Below are 12,375 nucleotides of genomic sequence, written 5' to 3' on the forward strand. Positions count from 1 at the left end.
TCTATGGGCCTCAGAAGGAGAGAGATTCAGGTCTAATGGTAACTGATTCAGTTAGAGACAATGATAATAACAACAATATGGCTCCTTTAAAGTGCGCTGGCAGAAAGAAGGAGGGTGGAGATGGGTGGAAAAGGGCTGGAAGAGGAGGAAACAGAAACTGTGGACACATAATGCAGTTTGCCTGACATTTCTTTGACGTATTTGATTTCGCAGGAACTTCAAGGACTTAGCACTTGGTATTTCTAAAGCACGTTTCAAACTGTCACGCTAACAAAGCGAGGGAAACGAGAGGGATCCAGCCGGGGAGAGGGGAACAAAAGTGGGAGGGAGGTAAGGAGGTTAGAGGTGCAAAGAAAGCGAGACGCCGAGGGAGGAAGAGAACTTGTAAAAAGATGATGGGGGGAAAAAAGTGAAAGCGAAGAGGAAGAAGGGTGAGAATCCTGCGGCGGATTGCAGAGGAGGTGAGAGGGGAGGACAGTGGGTGAGACGGGAAGGAGGATATTTAAGTAGCAACACAATGCGGCGATGAGTGTGTGCGTGGCTGTCACCTGCAGAGAGCTGAGAGGAGAGCAGCAGGCCCACACAGAGCAACAAGCCAGTGCCACCGAGCCGCTATGTGATCTCACCGCTTGTCTTTTCCTGCTTCCAGCTCCCCCTGCATCGCACTTCCCCCTTTGGCGAGCAAGTGTGTGTGTGTGTGTTTGCGTGATGAGGAGGGAGATGTGTGGATGAAATGCAATTAGGAAGAGGTATTATATATTCCAGCAAACAACACCTAATCATCTTCATACCACGTTATAATAATGTGTGGCTGCAAGAAGCAGCGGGGAGGAAAGGTAGACAGCCGTACGAAAGGCCGCCATTTCATCATTTCGGAGAAGGTGAGGAGGTTTAAAGGACACCTGCAGGAAAGAAAGAAAGTCCACAAAGAAGAGAAGCGGAGAAAGAGAGAAGAAGGAGAAATACATACAGAGACATGCTACCACCGCTGAGATAAGTGACATGAGCAGCACTTTACTTTTCTTCACCCGTTCTCTGTCTGCCTCCTTTATACCCTCTCCCCTCCTTTGTTCCTCTCAGTCTGGGTTTGTGCCTGTGGCCTCGTGTCACGGTGTCACAAACACCAGCTCCCCACTGGGACGAGGCAACATTAGGAGGGAGACCAACATGCTAAAGCTACGTCAACACCAGTGGCGAGCCTAGACTCTGGAGGGCCCAGGCTAAGACCTGAGGCTAATCCTCGCGGCCCAACTAGAGAAATCTGGTAGATAGAAGGAGGCCCTGGAGTATTGTCCATGCACGATAGGGCACTCACAGGTTTAACCCTTTAGAACCAAATGGATTGCTGGTTTTTCCAACTACCGTAAATCACAATGGTTTGGCAAAATTCAAAGTGTGGTTGAACACATGGAAGTTGTGCATTTGCCTGGAAGACCTTCGTGACATCTCAAAGGTATAGCTAACCAACAAACTCTCTTCCTGGGTCTCCCCAGTCTTGCATCGCTCCTCAACCTGCAGCCTACAGCTGCTGTGCGTTGTCATTACCGTAATGGCAGCTTTTTTTCCCCCCAGCAAGTACAAATTCCCAGATTCGACACTTTTTGTCCAATTATGTCCATTGGTGAGTTACGGTAATTCAAATAACAGAAAGTTGTTTTTCTTTTTTATCCACGGGCAGATGTTTAGGTCTTAACAACATGTTACCAACATTTTGATCATACAACATGAAGCAGCGCCATTTCAACTCTAATCCAACAACAATATTAAATGGCAAAGCACAGCGTACAACCATCTACTAGTAAACTGAGACGGTCTTAAGAAGAGGTCAAATAAGGCAACGCAGTGGAAGTGAAAAAGCAGCAAGTGTAGAAGTGAGGACTGCAGGCGGGTTTTCAAGCCTTTGAGACGATGCAGCTTTTAATACCTGTTTTTATATTTATTCTGGGTCCCGTAAATCTGGGAAATAATGTAAGTGGTTTGCAAAAGGAAATTTGAATTTGGTCCTCTTACTGCTTACTGTTCATTCTTACTTTGTGTTTTTCTTCGAGGTCATTGCCAATACACATAATTCTTCCAAGTTTTTTTTTATTTTTGTTTATTTTCTATTAATGCAGCAGAAGCTTGAATGAAAACGACTGAACATGCATGAAAACCACCAGTGCATGACTGTCTTTGCATAAGAGGATTTTAACATCATTTTTACATTCGCGTTTGAGTAAGGCCACAAGGTTACAGTCGTACGTCTTATTTATATATAGGCCAGAAAACTAAATGTCGAGTTCGAAACAGCTGCTGTAATTTAGCCGTCCTTCATAATACTGGATTGTACTGTATGAAGGTCTGTTATCTGTGTCAGTGTAGTCTGTAGAACTGCTCCTTAATTTCAATCCCGTTCTGCGAAGCATTTTATGCGGCTTCTCTGCACGAAACATGCTTCACAAATAAAGTTATTATTATTGGTATTAAAAAAGCCGAAACCATCGAGAGGTCAAAGAAAACGGACTTGCGTCGGGCTCACACTTCTCTGCCTCGATCCTTCCCTCCATCCAAATTACAGCCGCCACTATGAAATCTGCGGTAATTGAATTTCAGATGGCTCCTCTTATTAAGTCATTAGCGGAAAAATATCTCTCTTTCAGAGAGAGAAGGAGAAAGAAAGAGGGGAAAATTGTAAGGAGAGAAAGAGGGGAAGAGGCTGGTGAGGAGAAACAAGAAAGCAGGGAAAGGCAGAGAGGAGAAGAGAGGGGGCAGATAAAGAGGCTCTTTTGTGTCGAGTCAGAAACTCATTTTCTTGTGCGTGGCTGGAAAAAAAAAAAGTAGAGAGAGTGAAGTGTTCATGCTTTCCTTAGCTCTCTCTCTCTCTTTCAGCCCTTTTCTCTCCCCCTCTCCCCCGCAGCGCAGTTCATTGTGGCAGTGTTCGACTCCTGTGATCACTTGAGACTGAGGGAGGCTGGAGGAGGAGAGGAGGCAAGGGGAGGAGAAAGGGAGCTTGTTAGCGCATTAGGAGCTGGGCCCACCGCTGCGATGTGTGTGTGTATGGCAATGCAGGCTGTGTGTTTGTGAGTACAGTATGGAAATGTAGTATGTATGTAGCGTGTACCTGTGAACGCACTGAGTCTACTGAAGAGATGCTAAAAGTCAAGAAATGAAAGTGATGCAAGCTACTGAATAAGACCACTGGCACAGAACGCATCATATGAATGAATCTGAAGCCAAAGTCTACATTTAGTTTGTCTTCATCCACTCAGAGGTGGACTTGCTAGTGTCTTTTGGATCATTGTCCTGCTGTCACTTCAGCTTGAGGTCATGAACAGATGGCCGGACCTTCTCCTTCAGGATTTTTTGGTAGACAGCAGAATTCATGGTTTCATTTATCACAGCAGGTCTTCCAAGTCCTGAAGCAGCAAAACAGCTCCAGACCATCACGTTACCTCCACTAGATTTTACTGTTGCTATGATGTTCTTTTTCTGAAATACGGTGTTACTTTTACACCAGATGTAATGGGACACACACCTTCCAAAAAATTCATCTTTTGTCTCGTCAATACCTAGAAGTCTTGGGGATCATCAAGATGTTTTCTGGGCAAACTGAGATGATCCTTTATGTTCTTTTGGCTCAGCGGTGGTTTTGGTCTTGAACTCTTCCACGCAGGTCATTTTAGCCCAGTCTCTTTCTTGTGGTGGAGTCATGAACACTGACCTTAACTGAGATAGGTGAGGTCTGCAGCTCTTAGTATGTTGTTGTGGGTTATTTTGTGACCTCTTGGATGAGTCATTGCTGCTCTCTTGGGGTTATTCTGGTCTTTACCACACTGACAGATTTGACTATGACTTTCTTCCTCATTTGTTCTTGAATGTCTTTGGATCTCAGCACGGTGTCTAGCTTTTGATGATCTTTTGGTCTGCGTCACTTTGTCAGGCAGGTCCTACGGAGTGATTTCTTAATTGATAACAGGTGTGGCAGTCATCAGGCCTGGGCATGGCTACACAAACTGAACTCAGGTGTAATAAACCATAGTAAATTTGTGTTTTTACAGGAGGGGAAACACTTTTTTCCACACAGGGCCATGTAGGTTCGGATTTTTTTCCTTTAATAATAAAAACCTTAATTAAAAAGCTGCATTTAGGTGTGACAAACATGCAAAAAGTAAGAAATCAGGATGAGGGAGAACACATTTTCACACCACTGTACATTAACCCAACAAAGGATTCCTGCACTCTTCAGCAAATTACAATGAAGACTTACTCTTTCCTCTCCCAAAACAAACAAGGCCAACAAATATGTATAAAGTCATAAACACATTCATGTGAATGTTACTTAAGCTTGTACCGTCCACCTTGACCAGACCAGGCACCACCACCTCATAGCAATGACACTCCTTGATGGCAGCAAGATGCAGCCTGACACAGACACACACACTCAAAAAACATGTAGAACAGCACAAGGTGTTGACCTTGCCTCTAAATTCACTAGATCCCAAACTAATCAAGTATCTGTTGGATTATCCACAGAGGCCCCTCCTCTCAACCCATAAGACCAAAAGGTTCCCACTAACAACATTCTGTTCCCACGGGACACCATCAGAAGACCCATGTCCACAGTCACACTCACTGACACACTGATTAGTGTATAGTGGTCAAGACAAGCATGGCTGTTAATACGTCTTGTTTGAAAGTCACAAAGTTCCATTACAAATACTACACTGACATGCAAAAAGAAGTGACCACAGAGATGCAAAACTACTGCATAAAGATGCAAAGCAACCACAAAGAGTCAGACAACAATCCAAGAGAGATGCAAACACAAATTTTTTGACATTTTTGCGTCTGGAAAATCTATAGATTAAGAATTTAAAGTTCAAATGTGCTGATGTTCTTGTTTTATTAGCACTGGTGATCTATGGCAGGAATAAATAATTTATAGTTCTGACATACAGAGCATCCTTGAATTCTGTTACCTACTGGTGTTGAAACCGAATAGATAAGTGAACAAATCAAATCCTAATTCAACAGTCTGGACGTCTCTGACAGTATGAAAAATGACTCCTTGTTTCCATTTTGAGCAGCAACTTTTTGTGAATTCTGTTCTTGAAAGGTACAAAATTATGATAAAAAACGGCACAACTTGTCCACGTTCTTGTCAAAAAGACACCTCACACACACAAGCATGCATTGTATCTCACCGAGAATCTCCCAAACCTAAACCCACACACACACACACACACCCTATCTGTCCTCTCCACCCCAGGCATTGGAACAGACAACAGAAAGAAGGACATCAGAGGGATAATACAATTGGAAAAGCTTTACAGCGTGTAATGATAAACCTGTGCATGTATGTGTGTGTGTCTCGGCCCAAAGGAACAAGCTAATGGGTTTATATCTTTCTGTGATAGCAATGATATGGAGGCTTTGTGATTTCATTACAAGTGTGTGTGTGTGTTCACGTACACCAAAGATGAGGACAGAGATAGGTTGGTCTAATGCACTACTTATTGTTAGCGGACGATGTGCATGAAAGACACACACACGCGCCCCTATTCATCTGCTGTTTAACCCGATGCAGACGCAGGGACAGAGGAGGGAAAACAGACGTGATACATTAATTGGCCCTTTGTCACCCGACTATTTCACCCTTTGACATGTGTGTGAGCACGTAGCGCGCGCACACACACACACACACACACAGACCCTAACCCTCTCCCACGTCACCACTGGGGAGCCCTGAAGCTGCCAGCGCAATTACAAGCTTTATTTAACAGTCAGCGCACAAACACACACACACACAGCATGAGAGATGCTGACTGTCACCAAGTCCGTAATTATAATTCTCATATAAAGGAGATGGATCCTCTTCTTTTCCACAGGCAGTGGATAATATTGACATAACACGAATATACGAGGTGGCAAAAAAAGTCATTCCCGAGCTCTTTCTTGTGTCGCACCGGCCGCGGGCGTTCTCGCGAACCAGATACCTCCGGACCAGCCAGTGGTTTGTGTGACCACACGTTTTTGACCCCAACGCAAGAATTCATCCATCGGTTGTAGACCGATCAAGTTTCAGACGCTGTCTAAAAGAATAAATCGATAAAGCGATGGCATTTTATATCCAAAGGTTAAAGGTCAACAATGTCTTCAGCACATGAGTATAAAACCACAAAGCAGTCACTCTCAGTTCTGGAAGTCGCTCCACATATATCGCACTTAATGAAATGTTGAAAACGTTATTTAAAAATTGACGACGGTTTAAAACAAACGGCTGAGACGAAGAAGAGCAGCAGCTTGTTATTAATTAATGATGTAAGGTTCTTTACTACTGAAATAATAAAAACAAACATGAAAGAATAGCTGTTTTCTGATGTTTTACAGACACATTTATCATTTGAGTAATAGCAGATTAAGTGAAGTAAGAAGTAATTAAGTGTTACATATGCTCAAAAATGCGTTTGGACCAACGGAGAACTGGTTCTGTTCTTGTGCACGTAGCCGTTCTGCATAAAATTCACCGGCATCATCGATAATGATTAATCCCTTGTTAGTTTTCATGAGTCCTCTCTTACTGTCCTCTTTCTGTGTCTTTAAGGCTCGAGACGGCCATTAGAGCTCACCAAACAGTTCGCTGTGCTGCACTTCGTCTCGGTCAACTCTGAGATGCCACTCTGAATCTTAAACGCCTTATCACATAAAAAAATACTTACATTCACACCCCCCCAGCCGCAAAGCGCATTCACGCACTGACACGCACACAACCACGCGGGCGCACACGCGCGCACTGCAGATTAGCTTGTTTACCAGTCAGAGGGGGGTCTGCTGCAACAAGGTGTGATCAAGCCACTGATGGCTACAACTCATGTGTCTGCACAGCTCCCGGCGCCGAGTGTGTATGTGTGCACACAAACACACACACACACACACAGGCACTTGTTCAGCCGTGACATGAATCATATATTTTGAGAAATTAGAGTGAAAAGACATGACTGAAGATGAGTAATATCTAACGAAATACACACCTCTAAGCAGCAATGTCTCCCTTTCCCTTTGGCAGTTCACACTTCTGCTGTGGAGTATGAGTCACTCTGCTGGGTGTTAACTAGTTAACTAATTTCTATTTGGAAAAAAAAAAACATAAAAATGTTAAGCAACACAAGTCTTCTGATGCTTTAAGGTACATTTGCTGCAGTAGCACTGACTCTTATTTCAGATCTCACACAACTGCTTTACTCTAAAAAAAAACCTGGGCTTTAATTCACTTAAATCCCTAACAATGCCAGCAGAGGAAATGAACGTTAAGCAAACTCTGCAGCAAATGATGTCTGCGCAACCATCAGGTTGAATTACTTGAAAAGTCCCAGAGATAGACTGATCTATAATTCACACATCCGAGCAGACCAACCGTAACGTCTGCACACTTTCAAGTGTCAAAGATCACAGCGCTAATACGCGCTTGTGAAGCTCGGCCGACATCCTGGAAGCGTCACACACCAACACGCACTTCCCCAAGGAGAAGTGGAAGAGATTAGCCGTGACCCCTCCTCCTCGCCCCTTTCTTTTCATTTCCTCCATCTACCCGACGGGAAACAATTAAAGGCAATCACCTCCCCCTCTGTGTGCATTCACACGCGCGCGCGCGCGCACACTCATATTCGTCTCCCTACCCTTAGCCCTTAACGCTCAGACCCTTAACTTAATCCCAATTGTGTCTTTGAGCATTAAGTGTCACTCGCGCTGTGGAGCTGATTTGCTGTCGATTTGTCGTCCTAGCTGCTCACAAAAAGGTGCATTTTCCGCGAGGGGCGGATTAGTAAAACACATCCACATTCATCATTGCTTTACACGATGCTGCAGCTTTATTTGATACACAAAGATGCAGTTTGCTTCTTTGAATTTATGCTTGTTCCTAATTTCTTCTTAAAAAAAATAAAAATGTTTTGCAAATCTGCACAGTCCCACCCAGCAACTGAGGCTGAGATGTGAGATTCGGTGCAGCACACTTCTAAGTTCCACGTGTGTCGGGTGCAGCGGAGCCTCGGGGAGGTTAAGGATAACATGACCCCATTTCAGCATCAGCAATAAGAAATTGTCTTCAATTTGTAAGGTTTTGCCCTCACCTAGCTACCACGGAGAGGGACACACACACTCCTTGTCACACACAGCAGATTGTAGCCTCGCTGGGACAATAGGCTCTATTGTGGGAGCTGGCAAAGAGGAGCCAGGCAGGCCGCTAGGCGTTTGGCCGCCCTCGTGTGTGTGTGTGTGTGTGGATATGGGGGATAATAGTGCTACATGCCCAGAGCTGCCATCATTTCACTGGGAACGGAGTGCGAAAGAGAGGGGAAAGCAGCGCCGCTATCACACCGAGCCATATGCTGACCCCAGCCTCGGTGCCGCTATCTCTGCCAATCGACGACTAAGGGGGGGACGTCCCGCGCGCACACGCGCTCTGATCCTGACAGTCAAATGTATACACAAACGCAGCATAAACAACAGGACGTGGAAATGGATGGATGATATACATTTGAAAATTCATCCACACACAAACACTTGCTGGCAGAGCGAGTGTGTGTGTGTGTGTAGCAGCTTAGTACCTCTCCAACATTGTTCCCCAGAACCACAATCACCCAAGAGCAGATGGAGGACGGCCACGGTTTGCTCTCTCTGACACATACACAAACACAGCAGCTGACATGTACACCCACGCACAGACAAACAGCAATACACATGTATACATGCGTGTAAACGCAGACAGTTATCAGACGGGAGAGACATGGAGCAGGTACAGCGGGGTGAGCCTTGGCCCACGTGGTCGAACTGTCCAGACTCTGCTCACGGTTACAAAACTCTACTAAAACTACAACAACTACAAGTAGTTTCACTCGATGAGGAGAAGGCTGGATCACTGCAGGATTAAAGTTTCATTCACTGTTGATCTGAGCTCTTTAAATCTCAGCTTGTTTAACTCTTTAGAAGAACTGGACGAGAATATCATGTCTTATTTTTTCCAGACGTTAACTAAAATTATTTAGTAAATGTTTGCTTCGCTCTAAAAACAACCTCTAAAGCACTTTTTGTCACATGACAACATACAACACCTTTTGCTGCTGCTAAAAAAGCGGTGACACCAGCACATCAGCTTTGTAGCCACTTCAAAATGATTGACTTTTACTTTACAAGTCCAAAAATTTGTTGCAAAAGTCAAGAGACGAGCAAAGAAAGTTTCCAAAACTCAGCATGTAACTTGTCAGTGCTCCATTTTCATCCTGATACATGTGAATGAAGTGAGGGTCATATGAAGAGTGTGTGTGTGTGCATGTGTGTGTATGTTGGGGAGTCTTGGATTGCCTTTCTTGCTGCGGCGGGCTGATATGTGAGATAGAGCTGTGCTTACACACAGCTGCCCCAGCAGCCTGGCACTGTGAGGGAGTGTGTTGTGCGCTTTTGGATGGCTCTAGTCATGGTGAATGAAAGATCAGAGAGAGAGAAAAGGCAGATGGACTGCCCCGAGGGCCAAGAGACGGAGAGAAAGAAAGAGGGATGAAGAGTGACGGAGAGAAGGAGGGGGGGCGAGAGAGACTGAAAAAGAAAGAAGTATGCCAGTTAACCCTGGCACACTTTACCCTGCCAACCCTCTCTCCATCGTCCCGCTCCCCCGTTTGCTCCAGTGTCAGTGGGGTCTTTTCGTGTTACAGAATCAGACCCAGTCACACAGATTTAGCAGCACTCAAGGAGACATCGAAGCTTCACGTTGAGTCCTAATCTCCAGGAATGTTTGTATAAGGCTTCACCATCACATATCTCTACCGAACAACAGCCTCTTGTAGCCAAGACACAAGAAAACAAAAATAAACTCATAAGTGATGCCACAGACTAAACAGCAGGAATTTTAAATATAAAACAAAAGTAAGTTTCTTTGAGCATTAAGAGCATAAAATAGTCTGTATTCTATAATGTTGTGTTGCCCTAAAGGTTCATTGACAGTCGTGAGTTGCGGTAGAAAAGTCCCCAAAAAATCTGAATGAATCAAGAAAAGTAAATAAATCTGGAAAAAAAAAAAAAACAGATGAAAAACAGAATGTATGACAGCATGACAGAAGAAGAAACAAAGATGCGCTGAGATAAGGGAATTATAGAGACAACAGAGACACTACAGGGACAGGCCTTAACGACGGGAGGCAGGAGGCTGGAGCAGAAACATATCAGAGCACTACGAGATGTACAGCGATGTGAAGGCAGAGACACGGACGGTCGGAGGAGCGGGGAGGACAGAAAAGAGAGGGGGGGAAGAAAAGAGTGACAGAAGTAGAGAGAAGAAGCGGGAGGGAGAGGGGGAGAGACGGAAGAGCGGAGGAGAGCGGTGTGTGTAGCAGAGAGATGGGGAGTCAATAATGACTGATTACTGTAATTCAGCCTGTCAGGGACATCGACCTGCTGCTACCACCAATCAATACACACCAGGACACTCACGGGCACACAAACACCCTGGGTAAGCGCGCACGACGCATGTGTGTCACCACTCGCGCATGGTCGCCGACGCAAACACACCTTTCTGGACACGGCCTCCCACAGCAGCGCGGGCACAAACAACACGGCCGCGAAGACGTCGACATGTCTGCACGCACGCTGGAGATTGCTGGAGTCGCACAAAATGCACACCAAGAAATAAACGTGTTCACGACGCGCACACACACACACACACGCACGCACAGTGGGGTCGGGGGTGTTGGCTACGAGCTACAGCCTCACACTGAGCCCAACAATGTCTTCGCCTCTGTCTTGTAAGTGGACGTGGCAAAGGAAAAATCGCTTTTTCACCCCCCCAAACCCTCGCCTGCGTCTCCCCATCTTCTCAGTTAGAATCACCTCCACCACCTCTCTCAAAACAGGAGCTAGAGGGACGGAGAGGAGAACGAGGATAGTTGAGGTAAAAACAGAACGCAGAGAAGGGAAGACGGAGGGGAAGAGAAAGGCTGGGACATGAAGGTGGGAAGAGGGAAGAGGGAAAGAGGGATAAGGCGAGAGCAGGGGAAGGAGACAAAAAGAAGAACTAAGATGAGGTAGAAGAGAAACAATGTTTGAAAAACATGTTTTTTTGCGTAAGAAAAGAAACCAAACGCTGAGTCGATTGTATTGAGGAGACTCTTCTTTTTACACCTTTCCATTGAAGCCACCCTCTTGAGTTGTAGTTAATTAGACTATGGATATCTGTTTATTTATAAGCTCCTAGTTTTGTTGGAGGGGGATATATCAGGCAGGTAGCATAGTTTTTTTTTTTGGAGTTTGGTAGAAATGACTCCACAAGGAACCTTTAACTTAACTTGTGCCCTTTTAGCTTAGGGAGAAGCTGCTACTGAACAGAACACACAAGGAGCTCATACTTCCATCATCACAGGTGTCAGGAAATTTCATCCACATCATCTTGCTGAAGCAGCACTTAGAAGAACAAATTCCAATGATCAGTCCAGTCAGGGAGCAGCACTGTCACCTCACCATAATGGAAGTCTGCATGTACGGCTTTTCAACAACTGCATGAATCCACACGTTGTTATATGGGTTGCATTACTCTGTGGTCCTCGTGTTTTCTAACTGTAACTCCCAGCGTGCACGAACGAGGACGCGTGTCTGGATGCGTGCGAGCGTGTGTCCGAGCCCAGGGAGCAAAGCCCCTCATTTAGAAACAGCGTTAGAGAGGGGAGTCATCGATAAGTATCGACCGCTGGGCTTCTTCCAAACAAACCACCATCGCATCGGATCAAGCAGACAGACTGTGTACACACCTGTCTGTCTGCTTCTATTTCTCCCCCCCCGCGCACACAACATTCTCTGCCCGGCTGTGCACGGTAAGCATGCACACTTGATAAATAGCACTTCTGAGGTGACTAAATACAGCTCTATCACACGGGCACTTATAGTCTGAAAGCCAAACACCACTGGACATTGATTTGCCATTCTTAATCCTTGAGCTGAGCGATGACCAACATTCACTCACACATAGGTGTAAGGATTTAAACTGGCCTGACAGTAAAGGTATATTCTTATACGTGTAGGCAAATGCTACAACAAGATCATTATAACAACATATTAGCATTGGTATAAAGGCAATGGAGTCAAAAATGACAGAATATTAGAGATCAGGGTGAATAAATTAAACGAGGAACAGGAGAAACTCAAAACTAGAAGGAATTTAAACAAAAGGCAAAGTCTTACTGTGTTTCTTTTTTGTAACTATATGATCTTCAACAGCATCATATAAGTGTGAGAAGATAAGCACAGATTCTTATTCCTTCTGCTTGAAGGTACATGACTGAAGAAACGTGGAGCCAGGTCAGGAATCTTCATATCAGTGAAAATACATCACAGAGTTGAAGTTAAATTCAGTTC

General features: G+C 44.9%; 1 protein-coding gene across 6 annotated transcripts in view; it reads right to left on the bottom strand.

Moving 5' to 3' along the window:
• ralgapa1 (Ral GTPase activating protein catalytic subunit alpha 1) overlaps positions 1-12,375 on the bottom strand; it is a 60,787-nt gene that overhangs the window by 7,297 nt on the left and 41,115 nt on the right. The gene's annotated exons all lie outside the window — the stretch shown is intronic.

The sequence above is a fragment of the Mugil cephalus genome, chromosome 17 (genome assembly GCF_022458985.1).
Source record: "Mugil cephalus isolate CIBA_MC_2020 chromosome 17, CIBA_Mcephalus_1.1, whole genome shotgun sequence".
NCBI lineage: Eukaryota > Metazoa > Chordata > Actinopteri > Mugiliformes > Mugilidae > Mugil > Mugil cephalus.